Genomic DNA, 16,296 nt, shown 5'->3' on the forward strand with positions numbered 1-16,296 from the left:
AGTCCTCCAGGTGCTCGCGCTAAAAGCGGTGGCTTAAAGATTCACCCGGATCCAAATTTAAAGGAACAGAAGGTGAAAGGAGCAAAGAGAAAGCAGCTGCGAGTCTACCCAAGAGCAACGCCGTTTGGCAACTTTGTTTGGAAAAATTAATAGTTCTGCACCGTTTCAAGAGGCGGGAAGTGGATGGAGAGAGGGAGAGAAAAGGCAGTCTGGAAATCCAGCAACTCCCGTCAACTTTCTATCCACAATCAAAAGCGGGGCTGGGAAATAAAGAGAAACACAACATGTTGTTGATGACTTTTCCATTAAATACGCACATTTAAACCCCCTCTTTGTATTCCAGCCTTTGCTCGCAGCCTCAGCAGGCCCCACTTTTTTTTTCCCCCCCCTCCCCTCCCTCCTTTTTAATAATAATAAAAAAAGTTATATGACTTTAATTAAATGCACTTATTAAAAGGGTGAAATATTTGGAGAGGCTGTTTTTACGCTGGAGGCACATTTTCCAGCATGCTGCAGAGTGTCTGCATCCGCCCGCCCCAGGCAATTTTTAATGCACAAATAAATCCCCACCTGAAGTGCTGACAGGTTATTATGCAGTGTGGCAGCCAACTAAAGTAAACACAGGGGCAAAGTTTTAACCTCTTGCAGTCGCAGGGGCTCTCCCCCGCCGAGCCGGGCTCAGGTGTAAATGACCAGCAGCAAAAGCATCTTCCTCCGGGTCCCCCCCCCGGGGAACGGTCCCTGCGAGCCCTTAGGACAGGGCAGGATGCGTCTGAGCATCAACCCGACCATCCAGCACGCTTCCAGCGGCTTCAGCTGGTGCACCAACCGGCAGTAATCAGCAGATAATAGTAAATAAATACAGTAAATAAATACAAAGTACTAGGAAAGGGCTGCCTGGCCCATGCACGGCTGGGAGGGGAGCGGTGGAAAACATGGGGATGCGCGGCGGGGATGAGCGCGTCCCGCCGTGGTGTTCCCGTGTCAGGGACCAGAATGAAGGAACTCGGCTCACCCGAGCTCTCCCAGAAGAAAGAAAATGTTAAAACAAAGCAGAGCTCAGCGAGTGGCGGGGGCACCACCGACCCCCCCCACCCCGACGCTGGGCGAGCTCCAGGGATGTGGGGGCAGCAAAGGCAGCTCCTCCCCAGCTGTTTGCTTCCTGCGGGGCACCGGCCCCCCCGCGCCCGGCTGGGCTGTGGCGGGGAAGATGGGCAATTCCCAGGAATGTCTCCCACCCCAGCGGGGCTGGAGCACCCGGGACACCAGGTGGACCCAACCTCCTGCCCGATGGAGACAACATCTGCCAGGCCACCGTGTCCGATTTGCATCCGTGTTTCAAAAGCCAAGCCGGGGGTTTGCATATGCCCTTATCGGTGGAGAAGCAAAGATGGAGCAGATAATCGACAAACAAATAACATACAAACAAATACAGGGACGGACGGAACCAAACCTACGACAAGTTGCTGCTGCTTTTGAGAAGACACGGGGGGACACGTGGCAACTCCCCCATTCCTGCGCCAGGAAGCACCTCCGCCAGCCCGGGAAAACATGGGAGTTCCACCAGGGCTCCCAGCATTTGGAAAAAGTAGCTTTTAATTCCACGTGTCCACATCCAGGCATTCAAGTGTGCTCAACTCCCAAACCTCCCACCGCAATTAACAGCAACTAATAACTCCGTGCGCTCAGGCCCTGCGAAAGCCAAACCCTACGGGTGCCTTCGCAGCTCAACCGCCAAAACCAGCAACTCCCAGAGCCAGTGGCCACCTCCTCCCGTCTGCACTGAGCTCTTCTTCCCTGGAACTGAAAAGATGCTGCAGGAACCTCTCTCTCCAAGGGGAGAGATGAGGTACAAAGAGCAGCACCCTGATCTCTTGCACGCCGTAGTACGAGGAATGCTCTGCCAAAATAAGTTATTTATGGAGCAGAGACAGAGCAGGAGGAGGCAGAGCAGCCACCTGCGAGGCTGATGGTCACCACGGCCACACACAGCCCAAGAGCAGCGACGCATCCCCCTCGGATGGGACAAGGGACCTCGGCCCCTTCCGGTCCACGGGCCCTGCACGGGTCCCTTGGCCAGCACACGGCAAAGACATGCTCCAACAGAAACGTCTCTCTTGTCTTAAAATATTAAGGCCTCCGCTTCGCTTCCACATCTGACAAGACGCCGCATGCTTTGCTAATCCTTGGAGGAGATTAACTTTTTTATTTAGAATTCCTTCCTCTAAATGTGGCAATTATGAAGGGTGGTTGGGTTTTGGTTTGGGTTTTTTTTTTTTTTTTCTTCTTTAAGCTCTTGGCAAGGAGAACACTTTCTCCAAGTTGGCTGAAAAGGGTTCGTTAAAAGCGGGTCTCAAGTCTTGTTTTCCCCTCTCCGCCCAAACCCACGGGAGGCTCTTGCACAAGGGGATGCCCCTGGTCTCCTCGCCCCAGTCTGTCACCCTGCATGGGACAATCTGAAGGTACAGCCCATTTCTGAAATGAGAAGGGAGAAGCTGTCCCAATCCCACTGGGAGAAAGTTCGGTCCACAAATCTAATGCTGCGGAACACACGCGCTGCCGACAGATCCTCATCAAAGGCATCTTCATGCCTCCTCCTCCGCTGGGCTGAGGAACCAGCAAAGTGCCATGTTTCACCCCAAAACAGCTGGAGGAAGCCAGACCTGGAGCATCCATGGGGAGATGAAAGGCATCTTCTCGTCCAGGGAATCCCAAAACCCCGAGGCATTCGGTGACCTCTGCCAACACCAGAAGGGACTGGCCCTGTGGAGCTGGTCCCTGGGGACAGCCCCGCCATGTTCCCCCTCTCCCCCCCGGCTCGGGTGCGGGATGACCCACATCAATTCCTACCCCTTGGGCTCAACCACCTCTGAGCTGCTGCTGGAGCTGTGTGACCATGAGCTGCACCTGGAAGGAAGAAGAGGTGATCTCCTCACCACTGGAAGAGGAGGTGACCTCCTCACCGCTGGGAAACCCAGCTTTTACGAACCATATATTGATATATAAAGCTAATCTCACTTCTTACAGGTGGTTTTCAGGGCTTGACATCCCAGCTGAAGAGCTGCCAGTCCTGAATTAGAGGCCCCGATGCAACACCTCTAACGCAGCCCCATGGTCATTAGGTGACGTGAGCCGTGGTCAACCAGCCCGAGGGCAAGCGCCGATGCTACGGAGACCTCTGGGCGCAGGGAGGGTTTGGACTGATCTCACTGCCCAACCAGCACAGCATTTTTCACAAAACAAAAATCCAACCCAAACTAAGACCTATATATATATATATATGCATAAAAGTCTAAAAATATGACAACACAGTATTTCGCATGCTCCCATGCAGGCACCGGCCCCTGTGCCTGCAGCCACGCTCCGGGGCAGCTGTTTCCACTCAACAGATAGAAAATGACTCCAGCGGCGGTGGAGCAGTTCATCTGAAATGCGAGGAAGGATGCCCCGAAAAGAGTAACGGCAACCCTTACTGTATACTAAGGAAAAGGAGGAAAAAAAAAAAAATAAAAAATAAAAAGATGTATCAAGTGCCTGTAGCTGTCAGAAAGCATTTCTGCAGCTTTGGCAAGACAGACACAACTAATTTAGCACGGCCTCGCTGAGGTATATTAAGCTGTCAGTCTGGATGATACGAATTTAATCACTCGGAGCAGATCAAAGCTCCGCAGCACTATTGGTGGTGGGCCGGACACGCAGGGATAAAGCAGAGGATGGAAGTGCCCGGAGTGCGAGGAGCAGGAAAAGCCCGTACGACATGGAACAGCCCCGGCGTGCTCCCGGGACGTCATCTGCCCCACGGGGACCATCTCTGCCGGATGCTGTATCCGCAGTGTGCCAAGGAGGAGCTGGATCCTGCGACCCGAAGCTGTCGGCAGGGCGTAGGGTTGGCCCCAAGGAAGGAAATGCCAGCAGAGAGGGAGGACGAGCCACTGCTGCTCCCAACTGTGGAGGCTCAGGGCTGCGCAGACCCCGGCTCTGCCATCGCAGCGCTGCCAGCATCGGCCTGAGCGACCCAGCCCCGCGAGGAGGAGGTCCTGTTTCAGACCATCCCTCATTCCTAAGCCACCACGGATGCTCTATGCCACAGCAGGAGAGGTGCCTGCTGCTGGCCTGGCTGGGCTCCCACCATGCTGCGTGCCATGAACAGGGTGACACCGCAGCTGTCACCCACAGTCACCATTTCTGCTCCTGCTCAAGCCCCTTCAGCTCCTCTGGGGGTACAAACCGCAGTGGGGGTGATCAGATGCTGCCGTGATTAAACCCACCTCCCAGACAAACTAGATGAAGCTCATCTCCGCCAGGGAGCGCGGAAAGCCCAGGCTCCGGCAGCACAAAGGGGCAACATCCCTCCCCACCAAGCATCCATCGAGAGGTGGGGGGGATGTTTTCCCGGAGGGCAGTTGTAGCGTTCCCACCAGACCCGCTATTTCTAGACATGCCCCAATTTAAACCCCTGAGGGTCCCACCAAGCCCCCCCACCCTGATCCCAGGGGCTCGTCGGGTGCCTGGGGGGGGAACAGTGCAGCTCCCGCGGGGGCTGCAGTGCAGCTCAGCCGTGTGCTGACACCCCCCTCCCGCCCCCGCAGGACATGCAGGGGACGCCTCGCTGCGTCCCCACCTCCGCTTTCCCATTACGTCTAACAAAACCTGCCACTGGCACCAAGGTTTTGCTCCCCACGCTGGGGCACCAGAGCCATGCCCCGGTGAGCAACCCTCAACCTCCGTCCCACCAGTCTGCAGGAGTGGGGGGCTCAGCCTCTTGCTACTCGTCCCACCAACCTGTCACAGGGCCAGCTCCTTTCCCCTGTCACCGCGATGCCAACCATGTCCCTTTGCGCCACCCTCCCTCGCCACTGCCGGCAGACGTGGGGGCAACGGCGTCTGGGGATGTAAAGGGAAAATTCACGATTCGATCACAGCTGGAAGGAAAGTCTCCCATCGCCGCAGGGATTTAATCGACATTTCCCTGGGATGGATTAGCCTTTTGACTACTCCATTAATTTTTACTGAGGTTCGCTGGGCAATTTTTACAAGGGTTTGTTGAGAGGGAGGGAGCAGGCTGGCCGGGCCGGGCCATCCAGATGCTGCTCGCCCCCTGCCCAGCCGGGAAAGGCTAACAGCACCCACGGATCCGGGGAAACAAAGCGTCTCCCACAGGAATCTGCCCGCATCTGGGGCCCTGGCAAAGCCCAGACCTCGCTCGTGGTCGGGAGCTGGACCCCTATGAGGGGTCCCGAGCTGCTGGGTGCAGCGCACGCCCGCCTGCACACCATGGCCACTTCAATTAACCCAGCAAAGGGAGATGCCGGCAGGATAACCACCTCCCGACACCGCTTCCCCCTTTCCTACACCAGCCTCTGCCCTGCCAAGCTCCCGAGGAAAAGGCACCTGTGATACGAGACGAGAAGTGGGAGACATCTCCAGCCTCGGCAAGAAGCAGAGAACAGCGGTAGTTCATTGCACAGCACAAAATTCTCCGTACTGCTGGCAGCAATGCCTTTTTTTTTCTTTTTTTTTTTTTTAAAAATTTGCAGAAGTTCAGCCCAGACTCCAGCAGCCCCAGTGGCCACCAGGGACCCCAGCGTCCTTCCCAATTAACCAGCGCAGCCGCCCCAGCTCTCCCCCCGCGCCCCTTGCCGATTACAGAACGCCGTGCGAGCCCCGTTACATAAACCTAATTAGCAGGGCTCCACTTTCAGCATGGCAAATGGCTACGCTAATCCGGGATTTGTTCTCCTAGAAACTAATTTAATCATCCAGTGCCAGCCAGGCTGTTCACGTGGCTGAGGGCGAGAGCAAACCCAAAATCTCTCTGTCCCCAGTAACGAGCCGTTACAGGGAAGCCAGCCTCGCGCGCCGCAGCACAGCAACACGCTCTCGGGGACCTTAATCCGCTAAAACAGCTCCAGACAGAATCTACTACTTTAAAAAAAAAAAAAAAGTAATTAAATAAAAATTTAAGAGAGATTTGGGGAGAAAGGCCAGGACATGATTAGACCGGAGCGACCCTGCAGCTGCCCACATCGGTGAGAGGGCTCCGACAGCTCCTGCTTGGGACGGTGAAGAGGTTACGGCCACCTCCGGTGTCAAGTTGTCAGCCCCGATGGGACACGTCACCTCATCCTGGCGTGCAAGCTGGTGCCTCAAAGCAACCAGAGCCGGTCGAAATGCAGCCAGGCTCCCTGAGGGGGGTGGGCACAGGGGGGCCAAGCCTGGGCCTCCCCCCAGGTACCACGATGCCCAGCCGCTGCGGTGACACCAGCCCGACCGAAGCTGGGGCTTTGCCTCTTCGGCACGGTGACACCGCTCAGCCGCAGCAGCATCCTTCAAAAGTCCTTCCAAACAATTTTTAAACCTGTGGTATGTGAAAGGGAAGTCAACCCGCCGCCAACTGCGGCAGAAGCAGCTCTTAGTTAAATTAATCTTAATTAGGTATCTCCAGGATTACCCAACGGCAATAACAGGCTTCCCCCGGCACCAGAGGACACCACCAGCCTATGGTGATTGTATCACTCCTCAAGCTCACTGCTCTCTGAAAATCATGAAACAGCTTTAAAAAAAAAAAAAAAAAGAGATAAAAATCCCGAGATTTCAACATATAGAAAAAATTGTTTACATTCCTTTTCGCTTTCTGGCTTTTGAAACTTCAGGGTTGTGTTTTCAAACTTGACTTTCCAAAGAGAAGAGCTGTAAAGTGACTTAACAAAAAAGAAAAGTGAGATTGCAGCGCGCTCACCCAACACCAAGATCTCAAATTTTAAGAAAAACAAACAACCAAACAAATATTTCCAAGCCTTGAATAAGCATGACGTTCCAGAAATTGCCACCACTGCAGCACTCGCTGCCCTGGCTCGGAGAGGTGCAGGGTACACGGGGGCAGGACACCCCCGAGCGGTGACCTCAGCTCAGAAGCGTCCCCAAACTGGGCTGTATTGCCAAAGTTTCTGTGAAAACCGGGGAGGAGGATACGCCCCCAGGACGCCAACACCGAACTATTTTTAACCTAAAGTTTCATGGGCACCAGGGGACGCGGTACCTATGATAGCAGGGGCCTGGCCCCCGCCACCCTGGCACTGAGACCTCACCCTAACTGTGAGGGAATCAACCACGAGCACTTTTGGAGACACAGACCCATCCTGCCCGAAGCACTTCGGCCAGGAGAGCTCGCACCGGGCTGGGCCCTACAGGCACCGTCCCCGAGCGCGGGGACAGCGATGCTTCTGTCCCCCCTAGAGCAGATGAGAGGTGAGATGCAGCTCAGGGGACGGGCTCGGGGACCAGCTGCATCTCACATCCCCTCTGGGAAGACTCCTGCCGTCTCTCGGGGGTTAACCGAAAGCCCTTCGCTCCCTGCGCTCTCCCTTCCTCCCTCCCACCGCTGAGGGACTTGGGAGCCACCGAGGAGCCCGGGGTCTTTGGCAGCCCGGTCACGGAGCAGCTTGCAGGGTGCTGGCCCAACACCCCCCGGGTTTCATTTCCTCCTCTCATTTCTCCGCAGCGTCTATTGAGGCTCCCTGAAGGCGAGCCTTTGAGCCCGCTCAAGGGGTGACACAAGCTTCAGGAAGGAAAGACAAAAGGGAGCCCATGAAGTCAGCAACTCCATCGCAAGTGTAGGGGCGGAGGACCGGGGGGGCTGCCGGAGCCCCTTGCACGTACCAAAGGGCTTTGGGGGGGAGCTGGAAAAAAGCAGAGGAAACCCTGGTGGGGCTCCCACCCGCAGCGGTGGGATACTGGGAAATGCTGGCCCCCTCCCAGGCGGCTCCTGGATGCACCAGGCTCCAGGATGCTCCAGGCACCCGAGGGGCTGTGGCTCCGCTCGCTCAGGGCATCGATCGCAGGAGCGGAGCTGGGAAAGGAAACCCGGGAGAGCAAAGCCGGCTACCCAGGCTCCAAAACACAACGCACCTCCCTATGGGCCGCTTCTCTGCCGGGAGGAGGACGAGGGACGGTCAGCTTCTGCGTTCCCTGCAGCTCGCAGGGAGCACAGGGTCCGTGCTTCACCTGCTGCTGGGGAGAAAACCTGCTGTCAGAGGAATCAAGGAAAGCCCCACAGACGCAGCCCTGGGGTCAGAAATAGGCTGTAACCGAAAAAAAATTAAGAGCTGGGGAAAGATGGGGTGGTCTAGCTAACGGCAGAGGAACACAGAGGCCATCCAGCGCTGCCTTCGGTTTGCTCCTCAGCATCCCGCACCGCAGGGGCAGCTCCAGCCCGGGCAAACCCCTCCGCAGCACATCCAGCATCGCCGCCTCTCAGGGTCCACCCCAGGTCGGGCACCAGCCGAGCGCCAGGTCTGCGTTAGAAGAAGGTCCCGGCACAGACAAGGCTCCGGGATCAGCCCAGCTCCTCGCATGGAGCCCACTGGGAGCCCAGCCCCAGCGCGGGGAGCGGGGCCAGGCTACGTGATGGGTTTCACAGGGCACCGGCGCAGGATTTTACTGTTTACACGCTTTTCTCTGGCCAAGTGTAAACACTTCCCCCACCCCCCCACCCCCAACTCGAGCGTGGAAAGGTGAAGCAAGGACATCTGCAGCCAAGCGACACCCAGGCTCGGAGAGCTCTGGCAGCAGCCTTCGTTTCTGCAGCAATTTTAATTTGTAACTGCGCTCATGGTAACCTTGGAGAAATGCAGAAATTGGACTCCTAATCCCTAAAATTAAAGAGTGTCCAGAAATCATAATTTGGGAGTTTTCTCCCTTCTGAGCTTTCCACTAGAGGACTTTGTTCCTGGCTTAAGAAAGTTGGCTTTCACAGACAGCCTTAAATAAGTATTAAATCCAACATTCACAAACGGCTCATCATCCCAGGAGGATCCCAAAGCCCTCTGCAAGGGAAACTCCACCTCCTGGGCAGACCGCGGGGACTGACTTCAGATCTCCTGGGATTTAAAACCCAACTTGCCTCTTCGCTTAGAAGCGGTGGCAGGTCTATAAACCTCCTCCTGCTGCCCGGGCACGAAGCTCTCCAGCGCCCAGGTGTTTAAAAGGCATCTGGGGGCACCTGAAGCATCGCCGCAAGGTGGACACCCCCGGGCAGGGACAATGCATGGGACACGCAGCCGTGCCACCAGCCTTCCCCCAGCGGGAGTCACCACCCCGCGGCACAGCAAACAAGCGATAAAGCGGTTTGCGTGGCTGGTAGGTGACAGCTGTGGTCCACGGCATCCCCAGGTGCGCTCCAGCCGGGGCGGCTCGCTTTCATCCCCAGCCACCGCGTTCTGCTTGAACCCTGGCACAGGCTTGAGCCCAACGGTAAAAAAAAAACCAGGATGGGTTTTCAAGCCAACGGGGCACTTGGGAATATTTTCCTCCGCTGGGCACAAGAAGGCAAGCTGGGCTCTTCCAGCACACACACCACGTCCCCCGTCCCATCCCAAGGGACTACAGGTGGCTCTGGGGAGGGCACGCTGGGCTGCCAGAGCCCCATCACTGTTCCGCAGAGGAAGGAGCCGGGCCATGTCCGCAGCACACGGTCCTCACGGGGCACCGGGCTGGCGGCAGAGGGACCCGCTGGCTGTGGGACCATTTCACACGGGTGGAGAAACCACCGACCTTCAGCAGAGGGCAGAGGTCGGGCTGGGGGGGAGCAGCCTCCGCACGGGAGCACACGTTCACCGGGGATGGCAGCTTCCAGCTCGCTCCAACGCCGGCACACAGTGTAGGACACGCAGCAGAGCTCAGGACCCCTGACCTTCCCCGTGACAAACATTCCGTCTCTGCTTCCACCACCCGGAGCCAACTGCTGTCCCCAGCCCACTGCGGGCAGGGGGACGGCGGGGACACCCCAGAACTCGGGCAGCTCTCCTGTCCTAGGCTCAGGTGAGCATCTACCAACAGCCCCAAGTTTCAGAAAAGAAGAAAAAAAAAAAAAAAAGAATACATTTCAAACAGCAGCTTAGAATGAGCAAGGGAAAAAAAAAATATAAAAAGTGGGAAATATAAAAATATGAAAACTGAAACCTCCTTTCGTGGCTAGACCTTTCCTTTGATCAAAGTTTCTGAAGACACAGCGACATCGGTATTTAACTACCCAGGCCGCAGTAAAAGCATATCCAAAGGGCAGAGGTTGCTCCTGACACGTCCCTTTCAAGCACCGGCCGCAGGTGCTGGCTGTGCCCCATGGGAAGAGCTCTGCCTCTGCAGCCTGATGTCACATGTGGGTGTCACCCCACGGCCTGGTGACTTGCCCTGTCTGGGCACGAGCTGCCCATGTCCTTGGTCTCCAGCGAGCAAACATTCGGTTATCTCCCCTTGGCAAACAACTGGGCCATTAAGTGACGGGACTCAGACAATATTTAATTACCCTGATCGTGGGAAGGGGGCAGCAAGGGGGAGGCAGAAACTGCAGGGGAAATTCCACAACCGGAGATTAAACGGAGCTGCAAAACAGCGCTGACAGGTTAACAGACAGGTAATATCCCAGCGGTGTTTGCTTAACCAGGCGAGCTCCCGGCAGCCCGGAGGAAGGGCGCACACCGTACGTATCCCCAACGCCAGGAGGGGAGAGCACCAGAGCCGCACGGGAGAGCCGGCCGGGAGCCGCGCAGAGCCAGGACCCCGGCTCCTGGGAGGTGGGAGCTGACCCAGGGTGGAGCAGGGTCCATTTCCACATCAACTTGATGGACCTTCAGCGCTGCATCCCTACCTCAGTGGGGCCAACCCACAAGACCTTCCTTGGACCTGCCCTTGGAGGTGTTTGTTGGCACCTTAAAACCTCTCCCAGCAGCTCCTCCAGCTCCCGGGGAAGGGCAGAGCACGGGGAGGGCACAGCAGTGAGCTCCAGGGCTGCAGAGCCTCCCTGTCCTCCATGTGCCCTGCCGGACCCTCCGCCAGCCCTCACGGGGTCCAAGGAGCCTGGAAATCCCAGCTCCGCGGGCTGCTGAGCACCATCCAAGCCGCATTCGGCAGCGGGAGCTAACGAGTGATTAATAGAGGTTACAAGGCTGCATGAGACAGACAGGAATGTGTTATGAAGGGCAACGAGCACATCAGCGAAAGGTGTTAAAGAGCCCAACAGGTTGTTTATAACCCTCCGCGAACAACCGATTAACCATTAATCCTCTGTTAGCGCTGCTCTTTATGAGCGAGGACTCCCCGCCGCCGGGGAGCCCGCCAGCTCCGCGGAGAAACCCCGAAGCACACGGAAACCCACCGGCCTCCTCGGGGCTGTCCTCTCCCACCGCCCAGCAAGACTCAGCCACCACCGTGCCGTTTTGAGGTCAGACCACAGGCAATCAGGGGGAGTGAAACAAAACAAAACAAAAAAAAAAAAAAAAAAAAAGGCAAGCAACCCTGGTGGTCAGACGTTTGTCATGTAGCTCCCACTCAGGGCTGGAGATGGACTTGGGGATGGAGAGGAGTTGACAGCGGGGTCCTGCTCCGAGGGGATTTCACCAGGAAATTCAAGGCCCACACTCATGACCTTGAGCTTCCCAGCGTCACCGCTCCATGAACGGCACATTTGAGGTCACCCAGCTCCTTCCCAACCACTGGTCCCACCCTGGCCTTGGGGATGGCATGGAGACTACACTGCCCTTCTCCACCAACATCGTAACAGCGATGCTCTCTGCAGGCTCAACACGTTTTTAAGAAGAATAAGGAGTCACTTGATAGATGCATCACCAAAACAGCGCGCTCTGCCCTCACCCCGGGCTCCAGGGAAGCAGCTGAGCTCCCTTCTACGAATGGGAACACGGTTGGGCGAGCTGCTGGGCAGGGCTGTGGCTGGGGGACACATCAAGGGCTTCATGTGGAGGTGAAGGGCCGCCCTCCAGCTGCCACCCTCCAGACACTGCGCCCAGTTGTCTTGCAAATGCTCACACCTCCCCAGACCAGCCAAAGCCTCTTGGAACAAGCCAGGAGCTGGAGAGAGCAGGTTTTATGAGCATCCGGATAAGTCCTGGCCAAGAAGGGGAGGTCGGCACAGAGCTCGCTCTACCTGTACTGACATCACATCATCCCTCTTCCAAGTGCTGGAAGGGACGCCAAAAAACATCGAAACGAAACACAGCCCTTGGGCAGACAACTTTACCCGAGCGTTGGACCAGGCGATGCCCCGGCAGGAACTCGCAGCGCGGCTGCTCAGCACTGGCAGCATCGCTCTGTCACCCTCCTGCCTGCAGGACACTCTGCCCCTGCCCCTTTGGGTTTTTAACCGGATAAATTGGAGTTATTTGCCAGATCTCCAGCTTTACTGCTGCCAGCAACAGCTGCTTCCTCTCACCCAGTCCCAAAAGACTAGAAAAGGCCAAACCCTCCCACCTCAGAATTGACCAGAGAAGTCCAAACCCCACCCCAGAAATGACAAGTTGGACCCTTCCCATCCTCATTGTCCCCAAGGCAAAGTGATTCCCAGGACCGAAGGGGAGCTGCGGCCACCCGGCACTGCCGGTGCCCAGGGGGCCTGGCTCCACGGCCAGCTATTCCCATAGCCCAGCCGGAAAAACGGCCCATGCTAAAAACCGATCTCAGGTTTACTTTATGATAAAGTTGCATACGCAGCTCCGATGCCTTGATTCAATGGGGCAGTCCGAATGCAAACCAGCCGTAAAAAAAAAAAAAAGTAGCGCACAACAGTCCTGAATGTAAAAAGTTGCGTTTTCACATGAAAAAGTGCAGGGGAAGACAAAAGTAGCACCCACAAAAAGCAAGTGTTCGGTAAGAACTGAGCAATGGCTACAGCCCAGTGAGAAGCGACTGCCCTGCGCAGGGGAGGGAGGATTGTCCTGGTTTGAGGGAAAACAGAACCAACTTTCTGTTCAGTCATTTGACTTCTCGGCTAAGCCTCTTCTCACGCCCTGAAATTAAGGACGCGGCTCAAAGCTCCCCCAAACGCCGAGCTGCTCCCTTTGCCTTCCCGCGCCGCGCAGGCTGCTCCAAGCGGAGCTGTGTCTCCGGCGAGGGGAACCCGCTCCCACTCCGTCACACATTTGCCTGAACTTTGTTTTCAAAGGTTTGCTGATCACCCCCCATCCCGTGGCATCTCCCTCCCCACTGCCGGCCGAGCCTCTCCCACCCCATCCCAGCTCAGTGACAGGGCAAACATCAGGAAAGGAAAGGAGAGGGGAAAAAAAAAAAAAAAAAAAAAAAAGAAGGAAACTTTGCCAGGTGAAAGTCAAGGAGGAGGAAGCTGTGCTCTGAAAATGTCTTGAGGGATTCACAGTCCTTGTGGTGCCTTATTGCTTTTGAAGGGCTCGGGTGTGCTGGACCATCACAGACCTGAGCTCAACATCCCGCTCCAGCCAGAAGTTTTACACGTGGGCTCTCGAGTAACTTAAGTGACTTGCAAGTCCCAGTCTTCTTAACCAAGAGGCTTTAGAAAATCCCAGCCCTAATCCTTCTGCGCTGTATTAGCCGCCCTTCCCTTCCGTAAAAAGGGGATAATATCTTCCTGCCCCAGAGGAATATGGCTAACGCCGCTTTCGAGCTGCTCAGATGCTGCAGCGATAAGAGCTTTGCAAGGAGCTGAGCAGAGCGTGGAACTGCTCCCCGAAAGAGCTTCAGCCCCTGCCTTTGGGGGTCCCCTGCCCCAGTAGCTACGGTGTTCCTGGAAAGAGGAAAACTGCATCCAGAGGTACCTGCATGCCTTGCTCAAGACCAGGAGCAGCAGCCAGGGTCACTGCTCTGCCCCTCTGTCCTAAACACAGCACGAGGAGCAAAGCCACAGGCTCGGCCACCCCGAGACCAAAGGCACGGTCTCCACGGGGCTCGGTGCTTCGCCGCCGTTTCCCCTCCATGATTTCGGATAAGCTACTTCATCTTTCAGAGCCTCAGTTTCCCCTCCTGAAAAACGAAACGGAAGCAAACGCTACTTCACCTGCCTGCCCGGAGGCTTTACCAGCCCCAGTCCGCCAGCGGTTTACAAAACGCTTGGAAACCATGGCAGGGAAAGCGTGAGAAAAGCCCAGGACACGACGGTTGGTTTTACGATTAAGAAATTCAGGCTGAGTCACGGAGTCAGCGCCGTGTGTTCCCAGAGGCAGGGAGCGCGCAGCAGACGCTCAACAAACTGGTTTCCAACGAAGGGATGGCGGTGCTGGTCCCAGCAGGGACCGAACACGGCACGTGGCTAACGGGAACCCTGCGTCCCGAGGCTCCCCCCAGCCCAGCATCGGCCCCGCCACGGCCGGAGGCAGATGTCGGGCCGTGGCTTGCAGGGGAGGTGGGATGCTCAGGGTGGGCGCACGCCACATCCATGCACATCACAGCTTCACAGGGCAGCATTGCCAGCCGCACACTCAAAATGAGTTATTTTATCACACGGCTGCCTCCCGCGGAAGAGGATGTCAAGGCTTGGCTCGTCCCTGCAGAAAGAGGGCTGCCCATGGGGAACACACCATTTTCCCTGCCCTTTAAATCACTCGTCTCCCTCCCTCCTGCCCACACCCACTCATTCAGCGATATTTATTATCGCTACCGATTTCCTAATCTCCAGCACATGATGCAAGAACAGACCTCAGAACAATGTTACACATTAAAACCCAGCCGCAACGCAGAGATGTGGGAAAGCTCTTCTCCGCACAATAAAGTCACTGGGAAGAGCGGGCCGGGGGCAGGAGCACTGGCAGCAGGCACAGCCCCAGACTGGCTCTCGGGAAGGATGTCAGGGGTAAAGAAAAAAATCCAAGTTGCTTGTCCCTGCGTCCCCGGGGACTGTCTCAAATGAGTCACTGTCCCATGACAGTGAGTGGCTGTGCAGGACTCCCCGCCGGGGACCTCCAAGGCCAGCTGGAGCTCTCTGTCCTTTCTCAGAAGGGATTTTTACTGGTGGCAGAGTTAAGAGGATGCTGGGGCAAGGCAGAGGACATCTCGCCGTGTACAGGTGCGAGCAGCTCTGCAGCAAACCCCACCTCCCACGCCATCTCTGCGCTGGGGGAGCTGCACCCTCCGTTCTTTTACAGCATTCGCTGGGTTGGTCCAAACTCCAGCCTGCCCTTTCCTCCAGGGCAAGGAGAATCCCCCTGCAGCCGGGCCAGCCAAAGCTGCTTCCCGAGGGCAGAGAAAAGCCTGGAAGCAAAGCAAAGGAACTGCAGAAGAGCAGGTCAATAAAAGCCTTTAGAGCCTTGATGCAGCTCCTGCAAACGCAGCGAAGCCTCAAAAGGAAAACCAAGCGCCAGGGTTTGGTGGCCAAAAGACACCACCACAAGCCCTGGAAGAAGCCAAGGACGGCAGACGAGGGAAAACAAAGCGGGGAGGAAGGAGGGGAGGGCGAGTGGGGCAGACGAGGAAGGCAAGCGATGGCCAGAAGAGGGTTAGGATCTGCGTGAAGCGAGAGCTGCAGCCTGTTCCTGAAGCTTCCCGCGTGCATGCCGGGCACTCCGGAATACTAATCAGAACTGAAAAAATATCAAACAATTAGGAGGGAAAGTCTCTTGGCAGGGTTTCTCCTGGAGACGTCGGGCTGGTTTTGTTTATGAGCTAGAGGAAGTGGTAGCCGCTCCTGTTTGTTCTTCTGAAGAAAAGAGAAAGCTCCAGTGTTTTAATTTCTCTGCTGAAAACCCTGGAGATTTTGCCTTAAATGGATCAGAATAGCTGATCTAGATTCACCCTCAGCCTTTTGTTACAAGAAAATATTTTAGTCATTTTCTCCCTCCCCTTCTGCGTGGGGAAAGAAAGGGGCAGCGGATACAAAGCAGGCATTTTTGTTCTCAGAAAATATCAATGAAAAGAGCATTCCAGAGGACAAGGGCGCAGCGCGGCTCCCGGGGCAGAGGAGATGTCCTTGCCGAGCAGCTGGGCAGATGCAAGCCCGAAGAAGGGCAAATATATAAACTCAAAACCTCTTTTGCATTAGAAGGCAGGGCAGGGGAAGCCTAGATAAAGTTTTTAAACCAGTTTTTTTGCCTTGCAGCCGACAGCCGTGAGGCCGGGGGGGGGAAGCGGGCCAGCCGCGGGGTGGGCACACACGCTCACACCCGTTCACCGGGAGGCGCGACCTGCAGCTCTTTCAACGCAGAGTCCCTGTATAAACACTTCGTTTGGTTTTCACGCAAGTCGTGCCGGGGGTGCTCGAACCAGCACCTCGGCAAATTAAACCGGGTTTCTTGTGGTTTGTAACAGCAAGCGGAAGGCACAAGGTGTGCACGGAAGGAGTGCGGTGCAGCAGGAAGACGCACGGGCAGGGACAGGTCCTGGTGTGAGGAGCAGCAGGTCCCAGGACAGACCCATAGCTCAGCCTCCCGCAGCCCCCCAGGGGCAGAGGGGGGTGTTGGAGCCCCCAGCAGCCTGAGAATCCCCAAGGCAGCGGCTGTCGGAGGCCTTTAAAGCATCTCTCCCCGCAAAAGCAGCAGCCAGCTA

General features: G+C 56.3%; 1 protein-coding gene and 1 long non-coding RNA gene across 2 annotated transcripts in view; one reads left to right on the top strand and one right to left on the bottom strand.

Moving 5' to 3' along the window:
* Nucleotides 1-16,296, bottom strand: part of LOC134523423 (uncharacterized) — a 56,892-nt gene that overhangs the window by 26,588 nt on the left and 14,008 nt on the right. The window lies entirely within an intron of this gene.
* RPL38 (ribosomal protein L38) overlaps nt 3,366-16,296 on the top strand; it is a 314,431-nt gene continuing 301,500 nt past the window's right edge. Inside the window, exon 1 of the mRNA XM_063352353.1 lies at nt 3,366-3,377. The gene's annotated coding sequence lies outside the window, so the exon portion shown is untranslated. The remainder of the gene's footprint in view (nt 3,378-16,296) is intronic.

This window comes from Chroicocephalus ridibundus, chromosome 14 (assembly GCF_963924245.1).
Source record: "Chroicocephalus ridibundus chromosome 14, bChrRid1.1, whole genome shotgun sequence".
In the NCBI taxonomy this organism is placed as follows: Eukaryota; Metazoa; Chordata; class Aves; order Charadriiformes; family Laridae; genus Chroicocephalus; species Chroicocephalus ridibundus.